General features: G+C 36.2%; 1 protein-coding gene and 1 pseudogene across 4 annotated transcripts in view; both read left to right on the forward strand.

Moving 5' to 3' along the window:
• The window catches only part of MAGI3 (membrane associated guanylate kinase, WW and PDZ domain containing 3), a 287932-nt gene that overhangs the window by 18117 nt on the left and 253058 nt on the right, over nucleotides 1-16757 (forward strand). The gene's annotated exons all lie outside the window — the stretch shown is intronic.
• On the forward strand, nucleotides 14092-15418 carry LOC128585730 (nucleosome assembly protein 1-like 1; annotated as a pseudogene). Its single transcript, XR_008380098.1, has one exon. The product of XR_008380098.1 is annotated as a nucleosome assembly protein 1-like 1 (transcript).

The raw sequence follows: 16757 nt of genomic DNA on the forward strand, positions 1-16757 counted from the left end.
AATTAATTTATATTAATTTCAACCCCAGAATACTTAAATTGTTTTATACTTTGCCGTATATGTTATTAATTTAATAGTTATTTAACACAGTAATTTAGATTTCACCAGCGGTCTGGGCTAATAGAATTGGTCTATTACCAATGCTTTAAAAAATGTACATTGATGACTCAAAGGACAAAAAATAAAATTTACATTAATCAATAAAATTTACATTAATCACACAGTTTCTAGACTGGAAAGCATCATAATACCTTTGACTGAAGAGGAGGTTCACCTTGGTAGAAGCTTTCAAGAGGAACATAGATAAAAAAGGGGATCTGTTCTTTTTATTTTTCCCCAGTTGACTCTTCCAAATTTGATGAGAAAAAAGAAATGAGTAGAATTTAGTTTCTTCTTAGTAAGAATTAAAAACTAAAATTTATGTACATTTGAACTTATTTGGGATATATATTTCAACTAAGAGCTGACTTTTTTTTTTTTTTTTTGAGAAACAGTCTCACTTTGTCGCCCTCCGTAGAGTGCTGTGGTGTCACATCTCACAGCAACCTCAAACTCTTGGACTCAAGCGATTCTCCTGCCTCAGCCTCCTGAGTAGCTGGGACTACAGGCACCCTCCACAACACCCGGCTATTTTATTTTTTATTTTTTTAGTTATTATTAAATCATAGCTGTATATATTAATGAAATCTAGAGACGAGGTCTCACTCTGGCTCAGGCTGGTCTGGAACTCGTGAGCTTTAGGCAATCTGCCTGCCTTGGCCGCCTGGAGTGCTGGGATTACAGGCGTGAGCCACCAGGCAGGCCCAGGAGCTGGCTTTTTAAAACCAACTAAAAAATTTAACACAACTACAAAATTACTTTACCCAGTTCAATTAAGTAAAGTTATATGTACTTATTTTTGTAATATTTCGTTTTAATTTAAGCTTTGGGAACAAAATTCTTAGTATTAAGGGGGAGACGTGCTATTGTTATCTATATAGTTCCCCATAAACGGATTACGTGCATGGTTTTGTAAGGTACGAAATTATCATATATAATTTTTTTCTTTGGCATCTCTGACTTATTCCTGTGAAATATTCCTGGGAGTTTTACACTGACCACAGGGGCTGGCTAGTGTGGTCAGAATTGATGTAAGTAAGATGGTAAAGTGAAATTAGCATTTGGCACCTCCTCTTTTTATTCTCCTGTCCCATCCCCATCTTTACCTGTTGGTGTCACATTTCCATGTCTGCACAGTCTCCTTGTTTGGTCTCGTCATCCTCTCCTTGAACGGCTGTCCCAGGTCTTGGTATTTTTCCATCATTCTATATACTAGGTAGGTTTTAGGAAAGCTACCTGATAACTGGTATTCTGTGCGAGCTTACTGCGTATACTAAGCAGATGTGAAGAGTGAGCATTGCTAAACCTACTCAGGGATATATCCTCTTACTCCTCTCTGTGACTGACAATAACAGGATGTCAACCAGTGCTGCACGTGATGCCATTAAGTTTATTCTGCCGGAGTGAATTGATTCTGCTGTGTGAAAAGGTATCTGTGGTTTCTGGCCCCATCTTTTGTCACCTGTCTTCAGACAGTTTCACTTCTCTTGCCTGGGGTTTATCTCCATGTGTTACCTTTCTTTTATCTGTCTTCTGACCATGGTCCTTCTATTAACAGTATTTTGTTGTTCAAAATAAATCAGTTGAGAAGTGACCTCTCTTTTCTGAGTGACAGTTCTTTTTGGTGAGGATGGATGTTGGAAAGCTTCTTATAAGGAAGTCTAGAACCTGGATTTTGGTTATTAGTCTTGAATTCAAATCTCAGATATGCCACAAATTTGTATTCAAAAGTTCCATAGAATATAAAGGACCAGGACAAAAATTTACTATTGTTTGCCACCTAGAAGCAATCATAATAATTATTCTTGTTTTCTTTTGCTATTATAAATTATTTTGTCTATCATATTCCTAGACATGTGATTATGTGGTCAAAAAATATGAACTTCGGCGCCTGTAGCTCAAGTGGCTAGGGCACCAGCCACATATGCTGGAGCTGGTGGGTTCAAATCCAGCCCAGGCCTGCCAAACAACAATGACAACTAAACCCAAAAATAGCGAGGCGTTGTGCCAGGTGTCTGTAGTCCCAGCTACTCGGGAGGCTGACGCAAGAGAATTGCTTAAGCCCAAGAGTTTGAGGTTGCTGTGAGCTGTGATGCTCCAGTACTCTACTGAGGGTGACATAGTAAGACTCTGTCTCAAAAAAAAAGAACTTTTTTATGGGGGGGTCCTGATGATTATTACCTTCTGTCTTTCTGGCTCTGGAGTGCATACATTTTTATCATACCATATTATCTTAATATCTTTTGAGCTTTCTGTTTTTTTAGTTTTATTTTCTTTTATAGACAACATCAGATCTTTTAGCCAAAAAGAGGTTATTTCCTTTCTTGGCTCCAAAAAGCCAGCAATGACTATCCTATTGATAAACAATCACAATATCCCAGGTTGTTAACTCTGCCAAAATGGTGAAATAGCCCAATGAGGATGCTTAGTACCTATTGGTGACTGGTTCTGTTTTGTTTTCTATACTTAAAATTTTGCCACGAATAATTAACTGCTGTGATCAACACAGGGTAGAGTCCTTTTATTCTATCTGTAAACATCTTTAATTTGGATCTCTGGAACTTTTAATGCTTCCAGTTTCTGCTCTTCTTTAGACAGCCAGATGGATCTCGTGTTAAAGTAGAGGTAGTTTTGGCTATACAGTCAGAACTGTTGATATTTCCATTTAAAGAAGCTGAATCAGTTTTAAGTTTGAGTCAGTAAGTAAAATAAAACCAAACCGAGACCTGGGGTAAGCTACCAGTAAGTTCCCAAAGTGTTTAAAAACTTGCCAGATGTAAAACTCTAATACATGACTTACTCTCAGCAACTTAAATCTCTTTATTGAGTGGTGATGTTTCACTACTAAAGCTGAGCTATTTGGACACGCTGACCTTAATCTAGTGGAAAACAGTAGGCTTTTAAATCGGCACGTACACAGACCTCCTTGGTATGCACAAAATGCCTTGTTTTTAAATTATTGTTTTTAAGTCTTATGTTTTCTCTACTTCTGATAGCATAATTAGGCATCTCTATTATATCTTTTTTTCAGAAGACTAATTTGTAAATATAGGCAGGTTTTCATGTGTATTCTGGTATATTGGGAATTACTGCCACTGATTACTTCCGAGATAATCCATTCTAACCATCGGGTATCTAGAAGTGACATGTTTTAAGTCACAATGATTCTTGAAAAACTGCTGAATTAAGCGAACTATAAATTTGCTGGAAATTAAACAAAACTTGCTTCTTTGAAGAGAATTGATTTATTCCTTGGTTTCCTCTCTGAACCTTGAGCAAAAATTGACTTTAAAGAATGTTTATTTCTGTTCTATTTTACTTAATACTATATGCAAATAAAAATAACTATATTACCATTTAGTAATGCTAATAAAACAGTTCTGTGAGTTAATTTCTTTCAATCTACATTAACATGTTAGTTACTAAAGCACATTTAAATCAATGACACGTGTAAGAATTGATATAAGATTTTAGAGTTTTATCCATACTTCTAACACTAATCCTAATTGTTGCATGAAATTTGGTGTATCATTTCCTTAATGAGATGAAATAATTATTATTACAAGTTTTACAATATTTATATAAATGTTTTACTGGACCAAACAGTAAAAACCTGAGGCAAGTGTTTGCATTTGCAGAAACTAGAGCCATTTTTAATTCCAGATCCTTTTCCCCATAATGCTTTTGGTAGCTTTCTTCTAATTGCTTTGCCAGTAGTTTCTTTGTAACACAAGGAATGCTAATAACCAAGTAAGCAATTATAGTTCAACAGTCTTTCTGCTAAAAGTTCATTAAAATTTGAAGGAATTTTTAGTGTTTTTGAATGATCCATGCCATTGCTTTCCAGATTGATTAAAATACTGTGTGGATAAATTTTATAACCACCCTCAGCACCCCACACATGATGGGACATCTGACATTGATTGATTATTGGGGGAGTTTATGCATCCTGGCAGCACCCCAGAATGGAGTGATCTGAATGGATAGTTCTCCCTTTTTCCTGTCAGTTTATGCCTAGATTATTGATGATGGTTGTGATCTTCCTTTGCCTCTATTTTCTATTTCTCCCCTCTTCTGCCTCATCCTCTACTCTAGCCCCAGGATAATTCTCCTTGAGCTTCACTTTTGTTGGTCATTCCTATTTTTAAAAATCCGTGATGATTTTCTCTGTTGCCTACTAAAATCCTCAGTTTGGCATGCAGGTCTTACCAGTGTGGACCCAGACTACTCTTCATCCTCAACTCCAGTTACTCCTTCCTATACCAGTGAAATTGGTCTATTTCTTACTCCAGGATATGCTTTATATTTCTTTTTAAGCTTTTAAACTTTTAGTGTATCTCTTTACCCCCTCTCCCAGTAGCTTCACCTTCTACAGCCTTTAAATTAGTTCATTGTATTTATCTAGATAAATTTGTATATAGGGGATTAGGTCAGATTATGGAGGATTAGAAAACTAGTCAGAGAAGTTTGCATTTTATCCTAAAGCCAATGAAAATGGAGAAATGTTTCTGAACAGATGTGTATATAAGTAATAAAAGAATATATGGTTAATCTGGCACTGATGGGTGGGACAAGAGGAATTAGACATTAGCGTGGAAACTTTAAAGGAAGAGTCAGATTTCCTGGATAGGTAGATTTGATACATGGGGTAAGGAAGAGATAGCAGATATCAAAGGTAACATATGTTGAGGGCCAGTGAATGACAGAAGAAGGGTGATTATGAAGAAGAGCTGGTTTAAGGAAGAATGTGAATTACATTTTAAATAGGCTTGGTTAAAATGATGGTAGGATATAAATTTGGATTTCAGATTTTAGAATTCTATTCAAATAACAATTATAAAATTACATATTTATTAACAAAGCATATCTTGTTGGGAGAGTGTTATATTGGCTTTGTTTCTAATGTAACACTAACTATTGTATCACCTTTGACTAATTGCCATTGAATTTAGCAATTTGTAAGTCATTAAGGATCTTTTTTCTTAAATGTCTGATTTTTTTGAGTTATAAGTGACATAGTAAAATTCACCCATTTTAGGAGTTTGGTTCCATTGGTTTTGAGGAATGTATAGAGTTGTATAATCACTGTCATGATTAAAATGAGAATATTTTCATCATCCGTAAAATTGTCTGGTTCCCTTTTGTAGACTGGTGATCTTTTGAGAATGCAGTTTCATCTTCTAATATATTTCATCAAAATGGAAGTGTTTGGTTTTAAATAATCAAAATACTATAGAATTGAATTTTTGGAGTATAGCTAGGTCTTAAATTGAGGATCACATTTATTGATTTCTGTTAGCAGAATCTGAATCTCTTATATTTAACTGAGTAATTTAAGGTACTAAATGTATTTGCCCGTTTTTACCTTTCTACTTCCTATTCACCTATCCCCTTTCACGTTTGATTTTTTTCCCTAAAATCAGTTTCTTCTCATGATTTCCATGTTGGGTTATGTGCTGTTCCAATGTGTTTTTCTTTGCTCACTTGTAGTATCCTTCACAGTTACAACTGGTAATCACTTGTCTGAAGGTATAAGCCACACTGAGGTCGTTCACTGTCTTGATCGTTGTTTGATCTTTACCACCTAACTGGCATAGGAGCTACTCAATAAATATTTTCTCAGTGTGTTTTCCTTGTCATCCAGGCTCAAATACTTTAGAATATTATTACATTCTTTAAACCCTCCTTTAGACAAAAAGAAAAACCAATTCCAAGTTTTTCCAGTTCTTCTTTCTATGTAACACTTTTAATATTTCTGTCCCTTCATTTTAATTTTCCTTGTCTGGGCTTCTACCTCCACTGTAGGGTCCTTGGTTTCACTCTTTTGTGTTTCTCTTTTCCCTGGCATACTAATGTTAATTTAGTTTTGTGGAAGTCTTTCTCTTACCCAGAAAGCTCAGTGGGATCTCTTTATTTTACCGGAGAAAATATAAACTCACGGGCAGCACCTGTGGCTCAAAGGGGTGGAGTGCTGGTCCTATATGCCAGAGGTGGCAGGTTCAAACCCAGCCCCGGCCAAAGCGCGTGCGCACACACACACACACACAAAATAAATAAATAAATAAAAATAAAATACTTTAAAAAAAAGAAAATATACTCATTTATCTAGCATTGAAGACCTTTATAATTTATTTAAAAAGTTGAGTGTCCGATGCATCAAATGCACTGTGACGGGTAATATGTTAGGCTCTGCTCTGTCTTTTGTCCCTAACCACTTTTCCTGTCACCTTTTTGTACTTCCCTACTTATAGTTCTCCAAAGTGACGAATTTCATTGCTCACTCTTCTCTGAACATGCCTTTTACTTTCTTGTCTTTACTTGTGTTATTTCAACTAATCTGGTGTGCTTTTCTTTTCCATTTATTTCTGAGGCTCACCCAAGTTCAACCTTCAACTTCATTGACCATTCTATTTCTTTTTTTTTTTTTTTTTTTTGTGGTTTTTGGCCAGGGCTAGGTTTGAACCCGCCACCTCCGGCATATGGGACCGGCACCCTACTCCTTGAGCCACAGGCGCCGCCTGACCATTCTATTTCATAAAGCACTCTCTTTTGATTTCTTTTAGGGGACTTAACTATTCTACTCGTTTGTTATATTGCCTTGTATTGTTATTCTCTCTTTTTATTTATAAATATGCCCTCTTCTTATACAAGATTGAAAGTGAGTTGAGTTTGGGCACCATTTGTTTCTCACTCTTTCTGACATAGGGTTTGTGCCTAGTAGTCCTCAGTAAATAAAGTAGAAGCTTATGAGTTGACCACTGGGACTGTAACAAACTGGTCAACACATGGAAGCGGTCAACCCAAGGAGCTAAGCCTTAGGACATGTGGTGCATGTCCAGTCTGTTAAAACTAGGTCAACTTAAGGAAGTGGTCAACTATGGAGGTTCCACTGTATAGATTTGATTAGAATATGTAGAGACCTGTTTACATGTATGCATAGAAGCTTAATGAGAGTACTAGAGTGAATCATTTCATAACTAATAAAATAAATCTATAATCATTTTATATCTTTAAAATATAATCATTTATATCTGTTAGCATTCATGAACAGAAATATATTAAAACCTTGAAGTTTTTTTTTTATTGTTTTGGATTCATCGAGGGCACAAAGAATTAGGTTAAACTGATTGTATTTGTTACATAAAGCCCCTCTTACACTTGAGTCCTTGCCCCCAAGATTTTAAAGTGAATTATACTATAGGAAACAATGTATATAACACTGCATTTGTTAAATATATATATATTTTTTCTGTGTCATTATTTTGCTGGAAGGAATTAATGTTGGTAAAAAATCTATATAACTATTTTGTAAAAACATTTGGCGTTACTAATGCTATATTTGTTTAATTGATTTTGTAATAAATTCTGTATTTCATATAATTAAAAGTAAATATGTAGTTTAAGGGGACCATGTGTAAAAAGCTTAAATTGTATATATAATACAAGGAACTTTTGTTTTTATCTTCAATTTCCACAGTTGCTTTATTAATCAAGGAGTCATAAGACTGAAAATTTCTTGAGAAGTTATCTAATTTCCTTACTGTACTCTTAAATTCTTATAGATAGGAAAACTTGATAACTCTAGGGGTTAGATTATATTATTATTACTCAGTTTGTGAGAAGTAGAGGAATAAGACCTTTTCATCTTTTAGAAGATTAGAACTTCTGAACAGTTTAGAGTTCTGAACAGTTGTTTCATTTCAAGAGGTTGAAGAGATCTTTTAGTTTGGAAAAAGAATGATTGTGTTAGTTTCTATTGCTGTTGTAACAAGGTCCCACAAATTTAGTGGCATAAAAGAACAGATTTGTTATCTTGCAGTTCTGGAGGTCGGAGGTCTGAATGGATATGGAGGGCTTCTTTCTGGAGGCTCTAGGAAATAATTCATTGTCTTGTCTTTTTCAGCTCCTAGAGCCTGCCTGCATTCCTTGGCTCATGGTCCCTTCCTTCATCTACAAAGCGCATCATTTTACCTTCTCTTCCATTGTGTTCTCTGATCCTCTTGCCTCCCTCTTCTAAGGACCCTGGTGATTATATTGGCCGTACAAGGATAATCCAAGATAATCACCCACAACAAGATTCTTAATTTAGGGCAAGCTCAGTGGCTTATGTCTGTAATACTAGCACTTTGGGTTTGAGATCAGTCTGAGCAACATAGTGAGACTCCATGTCTATGAAAAACGGAAAAATTAGCCAAGCATGGTGGTGTGCATCTGTGGTCCCAGCTACCTGGGAAACTGAGGGAGTAAGATCACTTGAGCTCAGGAGTTTAAGGTTGCAGTAAGCTATGATGACCCCTGCTGCAGTCCATCCTGGGTGACAGAGTGAGACCTGTCTCAAAAAGAAGTCCTTAATCATACCTGCAAAATCCATGAGATAACACACATGTATACAGGTTCTGGGGATTAGGATGTGGACATCTTTGGGGGGCTGTTACTCAGCCTGCAATCATGAGAACCATCTTCAAATATTTGAAGAAAGGGCTGACATGTGGAAGAGGGAAGAAATATTAGGCTTTTTTTGTGTGGTTCCAAGGGATAGAATTAGAACCAGTGGGTGGAAATATAGGGACAGATTTGTACTCACTTTTAAGAGAGAACTTTCTAACAGAGCTGTAGAGATGGAGTGGGCAGTCTCAGAAAGCAGCAGCATGTCCTAGACACTGGCAGTGTTGATCAGAGGATGAAATACCTTTTCCTGGAGTTGTAAAAGGGATCTGAGCGTCGGCTGGGTCCTTAGACCCTTGCTGTCCCTGAGATTGGGTGATTCTTTGTGGACAGCCCAGTGCTGTTATCCTTTGGACATGAAACATGGCCACGTGTTAAAGAGTTCAGTTTGGCTCCATTAGTTGCTTTACTGTTTTATTGGCCCCCCTTCAGTAGGGCAGCACACACGAGGCCTAACAGGAAGAATGAAAACAAGGGCTGCGGGTGTTAGAACCCACTGCTAAGACAATGATCCACTTCTGTTGGATAAAGTTCTTGGGGGTTAGATATATTTTCACTTATTTTTAATGATTCATTCAGGTGAAAAAAATTCAGACACTTTTTTTTTTTTGTTTTAACAAAATAGATGACATTCCTAAAAAGTTGTGTGGAAGTAAGTTTCAATATTTAATCCTATGGTATTCCAGATAGGAGAAGACATTTTTGGAATTCAGTAGGCTGATGTGAAAACCTAGGTGAGGAATGTAGCATTTATTTATCCATGTTGAATATTTTGTGGTTTCAGTTGTAACCAACCAATTTCCGTGGTTTCAATGGAGAGTTCTAGTCCCTACTAGTAGTTCGCTTTCAGGTATATTCTGAAAGCTTTTTTACATCTCAGGGAATCCAAGCGCAAGGTCTGTACATAGGGAAGAAGCTTTCTTGCTGGTAGTCCATGGAGATTATACTGGGAGACCTGGAAAGGTTATGTACTTCTGGATACCTCATAATGTTTTATGGAGCAAATATGTTTCCTCTGAACATTTTGAATGATCGTATAGATTAAAACTCTTTTTTTTTTTTGAGAAGGCTGACTGTTTTTTTTTGTGAATTATTTTTGCTGAGAGAAAGTAAAACATATTTTCCAGCCAGTCTGGCCTGGCAACATCATGGCATTTACCTTTTTTCCCCAAAGCTGTTGAGCCTCATGTTTCTATTTAAGTCTGACTTTACTAATGATACATGGAAAATGTCCATGGTTTTTCTAGCTTCTTTATTACATTTCAAACCTGTCTGAGATGGTAAATATGCTTAAGGGTCCTGTTCAGTTAAAAATTCTGCACTGTTAGATCTGACAGTGAAAAAGAGGTAGTCCTATTCAAGAGTTGGATCAGAGTGTAAATCAGCAAATAATATCGTTAAAAAGGGCTTTAAGAGGTTGTCTTATCTAACCCCCTGCTTTAAAGAGGCAAATGACCTAATTCACTTGAGTAGATTTTTCAAAATGCAGACTCTAAACCAAGGTTTCATAAAACGTGGGCTTTAGAACCTTCCAACAACACTCTGAAGCTACATATAAAATTTCTGTAAATGTGTCTTTTTATGGGATGAGGGCTTATCAACTTGTATTAATTCATTCATGAATTATTCCCTCCCTCCCTTCCTTCTATCCTTCAATAAATCTTATGTCAATGTATCAGGCGTTTGGGCCTTATTCTTAATATAATGTATAATTCTTAATAAACATGACCTTTTGTTTGATCTGTGGCCTATAGGAAGTAACTAATCCTAAAACAAGAAAGTATCTTACTATTGTAATAAAGGATGCCAATAATTATTATTGTCCAAGTTAAGTAGCTCTCACAGGAATTTTTTATTATTTTAGAAAGGATCTCAGGAGTGGATGGTGTCCGCATGCAATAAACTAGATATAAGGGAACTGTAGCTCTGTCATTAATTCTGCATTTGCTTTGCCATGAATTTCTGATCTAGTTCTGTCTTCTTGTTATAGTCTAATGTATGTAACCACCTTGGATTTTTTTTTTTTTTAAACTATGTGTGTTGATTTGGCCTTATTCACTGATTATCTGATATAGGATTTGGTAACCTGAATAATGGAATGAGTGCTTTCTTAGAATTCATCTTTTTTTTTTTCTTTTTGTATTTTCTTTCCCCTTATTAGTGTGAACAGATTTTATAGCTGTAGATAAAAGATGCCCTGCCAACATCTCTGTCTTTACTCTTTTACTGTCTGTAAGGGAGTGAGTTTAGATAGCAATAAATTGCTTTTTATTTAATTAACATTTTTATTGAGATGAATGAGAAATGTAAATTCACATGCGGTTAGGAGAAATAATAGAGATTCTATGTACCTTTTCCCTAGTTTTTAACCAATGGTAACATCTTGCAAAACTATTGTCCAGTATCACAGAATATTGACCTTGATACCATCTTTCTTACCATGTTTCCCTAGTTTTACTCATACCCATTTGTGTGTGAGAGTATATTTAGTTCTGTACAATGTCATAACTTGTATAGGGTCATGTATCTAGCACCACAGACAGGACACAGAACAGTTCCATCACCCAAAGGATCCCTCTTAATGCCCTTTTAGAACCACATCTGCCTCTTCCTGCTCCTAGCAGCCACTAATCTGTTCTTCATTTTTGTATTTTTTGTCATTTCAAAAACGTTGTATAAGTGGAATCTTGCAATGTATAAACTTTTGGGATTGGTATTCATTCAGCATAATTTCCCTGAGAATTATCCAAGTTGTATGTATCATTTGTTTTTTTCTTTTTCATTGCTGAATAGTATTTTTGTTTAACCCTTCACTTGTTGAAAGACAGATGGACTGATCCAGTTGTTGGTTATTATGATCAAAGCTGGTATGAACATTCATGTACAGGTTTTAATGTGAACATAAATGAAAAAGTAATATTGTCCTTATAAAATGAGTTGGCAATATTTTCTATCCTATTTTCTGGAAGAGATTAAGATTATACCAAAGTGTTATTAATTTTTTAAAATGTCTTATAAAATTGTTGAGTGAAACCATCTGGAGATAGTTGGATTCTCTTTTTTCATAGCTTTTAAGTGACAGTTCAATGTCTTTACTGTTTGTAAGACGATTCAGATTATCTATTTCATCTTGGTTGAGTGGTTTTTGAGGAACAGACAGTGAGTATAATTGTTTACAGTATTGCCTTAGTATCCTTTAAATGGCTGCAAGCTCTGTAGTGATATCCCGTTTCATTCCTGATATTGGTGATTTGTATCTTCTTTTCTAGTTTTCTAATCTTCTTAAAGGTTAATGAATTTTAATGTTTTGCTTTTCGAAGAATCAGCTTTTTGTTTAATTGATGATGATTTTTTATTTCCAATATCATTAGTTTTTTTTCCTTTATTTTCTTCCTTCTGTTGGGGGTTTATTTTGTTCTTCTTTTTCTAGTTTTCTTTTTTTTGAAATTTCAGATTAATATGAAAGTACAAATGTTTAGGTTACACTGTTTCTGTTTCAAAGGTAAAGTTCAAGTCGTAGTTGAGCCCTTCACCCTGGGGCTGTGTTGTACACCTTACACTGTGCACAGTAGGTGAGAACCTGCCAATCCCTCTCCTCCTTTCTTCTTTAACTCCTCTCTCCTCTCCCTCACTTGAATCTACATGCGTTTTTCTTTCCTCTGGGTGTGTTGTTGTTTATATATTAGTTTCATATTAGTATTGAGTATATTGGATACTTACTTTTCCATTCTTGTGATACTTTATGAAGAAGAGTATTTCAACTCCATCCAGGTAATACGATAGATTTAAAGTCTCCACCATTTTATGGCTGAATAGTATTCCATGGTATTATACAGATACCATGGGCACTTAGGTTGCTTCCACGTCTTGGTGATTGTGAATCGAGCTGCATTAAACATTCTTTTTCTAGTTTCTTGAGGTAATAACAAATACTGATTTGAGACCTTTCCTTATTTCTTCTATAAATATTTAGTGCTATAAATTTTCCTGTCAGCGCTGCTTTAGCTGCATTCTACATATTTTGATATGTTGCCTTTTCATTTTCATTCAGTTCTATGTATTTTTAAAAGTTCTTTGAGACTTTCTCTTTGACCTGTGCATTCTTACAAGTATATTGCTTACTTTTCATGTGGTTAGAGAGTACCCTGTTTTCTTTCTGTTGATTTCTAGTTTGATTTTATTATGTTAAGAGAACACCATATGTGATTTAATTTTTAATTTTTTAATTTTTATTGTTTTGAGATAGAGTCTGACTCTTTCACCCTGAGTAAAGTGCTGTGGTGTCATAGCTCACAGCAACTTCATACTCTTAGGCTCAAGCGATTATCCTGCCTCAGCCTCCCCAGCAACTGGGACTACAGGTGCCTGCTACAATGCCAGGCCAATTAAAAAAATATTTTTTTGTAGTGATGGGGACAGGGTCTTGCTCTCACTTAGGGTGGTCTCAAACTTCTGAGCCCAAGCCATCTACCCACCTCAGTCTCCCAGAGTGCTAGGATTATAGGCATGAGCCTGCAATTTTAAAAGGATTTGTTAAGGTTTGTTTTGTGGCTAAGGATAGTCTCTCTGAGTAAGTTTTCTGTGGGTGCTTGAAAAAAAAGTGTATTCTGTTATAGTTGGGTGAAGTGTTCTATTTATGTCAATTATTGATTTTGCTGTTTAAATCTTCTATAACCTTGCTGGGTTTCTTTCTAATAGTCCAATGAGTTGATGGTGGAGAATGTTGAAGTCTTCAACTATAATTGTGGACTTGTCTATGTCTCCTTTCAAGTCCATCATGTTTTGCTTCATGTATTTTTTAGGATCTAATGATGCATACACATTTAGGATCATTATGTTTTATTAGTGGATTAATCCTTTTATCATTATGTAATATCCCTCTTTGTCTTATAATTTATTTTTGCTCTGAAGTCTACTTTATCAAATGTTGATATAGCCATTCCTCTTTTAAAAAATTGCATATCCTTGGTGTGTGCCATACCTTTTGGGGGCAAGACACGATTGCAAGAGGGACTTTGCCTAACAAATGCAATCAGTGTAATCTGGTTTATTGTACCCTCAATGAATCCCCAACAAAAAAAAAAAAGAAAAAAAATAGTTCACATAGCATAACTTTTTTATCTTTTCCCTTTCAGCTTAAAGTTGTTGAATTTAGAGTGACATACTTTTAGACAGCATGTAGTTAGGTCATGTTTTTTGTGTGCATGCTGCCAACCTTCATCTTTCTGTTAGTATTTAGATCGTTTACATTTAAGATAATTGTTAATATGTTGTAGGGATATCCAATCTTTTTTCTTTTCTGCCACACATTGGAAAAGTAAGAGTTGTCTTGGGACACACATTAAATATACAAACACTAACAAAAGCTGATAAACAAAAGAATGGGTCTGTGCATACTTAGTGTAGTATTTGACACCACAGATAAACAAAACAGCCCTCAAATAATCTCATGTGCCTTTTTTAGCTCCATCTGTTGGCGGCGCCTCTTCCCGCTGCCGCTGCCGTCCTGAGTCATGGCCTGCACAGCTTGGGCCACCTGGCTCCCCGAACAACATGTCCCTTAACAACATGGCAGACGTTGACAACAAAGAACAGTGTGAACTTGATCAAGATTTGGACGATGTTGAAGAAGTAGAAGAAGATGAAACTGGTGAAGAAACAAAAATCAAAGCACGTCAGCTGACTGTTCAGATGATGCAAAATCCTCAGATTCTTGCAGCCCTTCAAGAAAGACTTGATGTCTGGTGGGAACACAAACAGGATACCTTGAAAGCTTGCCTAGGGGAGTTAAAAGACGAGGGAATGCTCTCAAAAATCTTCAAGTTAAATGTGCACAGATAGAAGCCAAATTCTATGAGAAAGTTCATGATCTTGAAAGGAAGTATGCTGTTCCCTATCAACCTCTATTTGACAAGCAATTTGAGATTATTAAAGCGATTTATAAACCTACAGAAGAAGAATGTGAATGGAAAGCAGATGAAGAAGATGAAATTTCGGAGGAGTTGAAAGAAAAGGCCAAGATTGAAGATGAGAAAAAGGATGAAGAAAAAGAAGATCCCAAGGGAATTCCTGAATTTTGGTTGACTGTTTTTAAGAATGTTGACTTGCTCAGTGATATGGTTCAGGAACATGATGAACCTATTCTGAAGCACTTGAAAGATATTAAAGTCAAATTCTCAGATGCTGGCCAGCCTATGAGTTTTGTCTCAGAATTTCACTTTGAACCCAATGAATATTTCACAAATGAAGTGTTGACAAAGACATATAGGATGAGGTCAGAACCAGATGATTCTGATCCCTTTTCTTTTGATGGACCAGAAATTGTGGGTTGTACAGGGTGCCAGATAGATTGGAAAAAAGGAAAGAATATCACTTTGAAAACCATTAAGAAGCAGCAGCAGAAACATAAGGGACGTGGGACAGTTTGTACCGTGACTAAAACAGTTTCCAATGACTCCTTCTTTAATTTTTTTGCACCTCCTGAAGTTCCTGAAAGTGGAGATCTGGACGATACTGCTGAAGCTATTCTTGCTGCAGACTTTGAAACTGGTCACTTTTTACGTGAGCATATAATCCCAAGATCAGTGTTATACTTTACTGGAGAAGCTATTGAAGATGATGACGATGATTGTGATGAAGAAGGTGAAGAAGCAGATGAGGAAGGGGAAGAAGAAGGAGATGAGGAAAATGATCCAGACTATGACCCGAAGAAGGCTCAAAATCCAGCAGAGTGCAAGCAGCAGTGAAGCAGGATGGTCTGCCTTCTACTTCCCTGGAAAGGATGAATTTACATCTTTTGACAAGCCTATTTCAAGTTTCTTTTGTTGTTTGTTTGTTTTTGTTTTTGCAGCCTAAGATAAAAATGTCAAATACACTTTTAGTTCTTACAAAAAAAAAAAAAATAATAATCTGCATGTGGCCCATGAGCCACAGGTTGGACACCCTGTTTAGTCTGCCATTGTTATTCCTCTCTGTTCATATATATAATTATATATTTATATGTAATTATATACTTAAAAGTAATTATACATATATAATTACATATATAAATATATAATTATATAAGTAATTATACATATATACATTTATACATGTATAATGTACATATATACATTTATAATTATAAAAGTAATATATATATAAATTTTATTTACATTTATAATTATATATAATTATATATTATGACCTTTTCTCTTTCTTTCTTTGTGTCTCTCTCCCTCTCTCTTTCTCAAATAAAACTTCATGCAGGGGGCGGTGCCTGTGGCTCAAAGGGGTAGGGCGCTGGCTCCATATGCCGGAGGTGGTGGGTTCAAACCCAGCCCTGGCCAAAAACTGCAAAAACAAAAAAAAGAAAAAAAAAAACTTCATGCAGGCCGTCATCCTGTTTAGCTGTAGCATAATATCATGCCACCTTTCTAGGGCTGTGATTTCAATGATGCCTTAATTCTTAGAGCCTCCCACTGTGGTGTTCTTCTGGTTTATGATGTTTATCTGTTACCACAGGGGCTCCCAGAGGTCTCTGTTGGTGCTGGCAGAGGAGGTAAAAGGACTTTTCCTAGGCCGGACTACCTCTTGTCTCTGGGCGGAAAGGGGAGTTTCAGGTCTTTTGGGCCAACAATGTCTCCCAGGCTGAATACTTCTGGAGAAATTCCTCTTATCTTTGCTGTCTGGCCTCCCACCTCAGTCTCATTCCCTCAGGCGGGGGAGTCTCTGATTTGTAGAAAAGTAGACTGATTCCCTTGGCTGCTTATTACTGGGGCTCCCAATTATGCCCCCTTGCCTTGGGTGTTGTGTTCACTTGGTGTTGTAGGGATTCCTGTTCAATCCTAGGGAACAATGAGTCCACCCAGACTGCCTCCCCTCCTGGATTGGGGGTTGGGACGCGCTGGGACTGGCTTTCCTTCCTCTGTTGAGTGAAGGGCACACAAGATGTCCTGCCTCGGTATTGTTTCTCTAATCCTGGGACCCCAAACCAGTTTGCTTTTTTCTCAACACCATTTACAGTTTTCTTTCTTGGGTGTATGGTTGTGCTGAGAAGGGAGGAACAGGGAGAAACCGGTCTAAACTAGCTTGTTTAGACTGAAAGTCCCAGTTACGTTTTTAAATATTTATTTTACTAATTTTAATTTGAGGATACCTTTTTTAAAGGATAACTTATTTCTTAAATACTGACTCTCATAGTGACCATGTGTAGTCATGTGTGTGTTATCTTT

Source organism: Nycticebus coucang, chromosome 5 (genome assembly GCF_027406575.1).
Source record: "Nycticebus coucang isolate mNycCou1 chromosome 5, mNycCou1.pri, whole genome shotgun sequence".
NCBI lineage: Eukaryota > Metazoa > Chordata > Mammalia > Primates > Lorisidae > Nycticebus > Nycticebus coucang.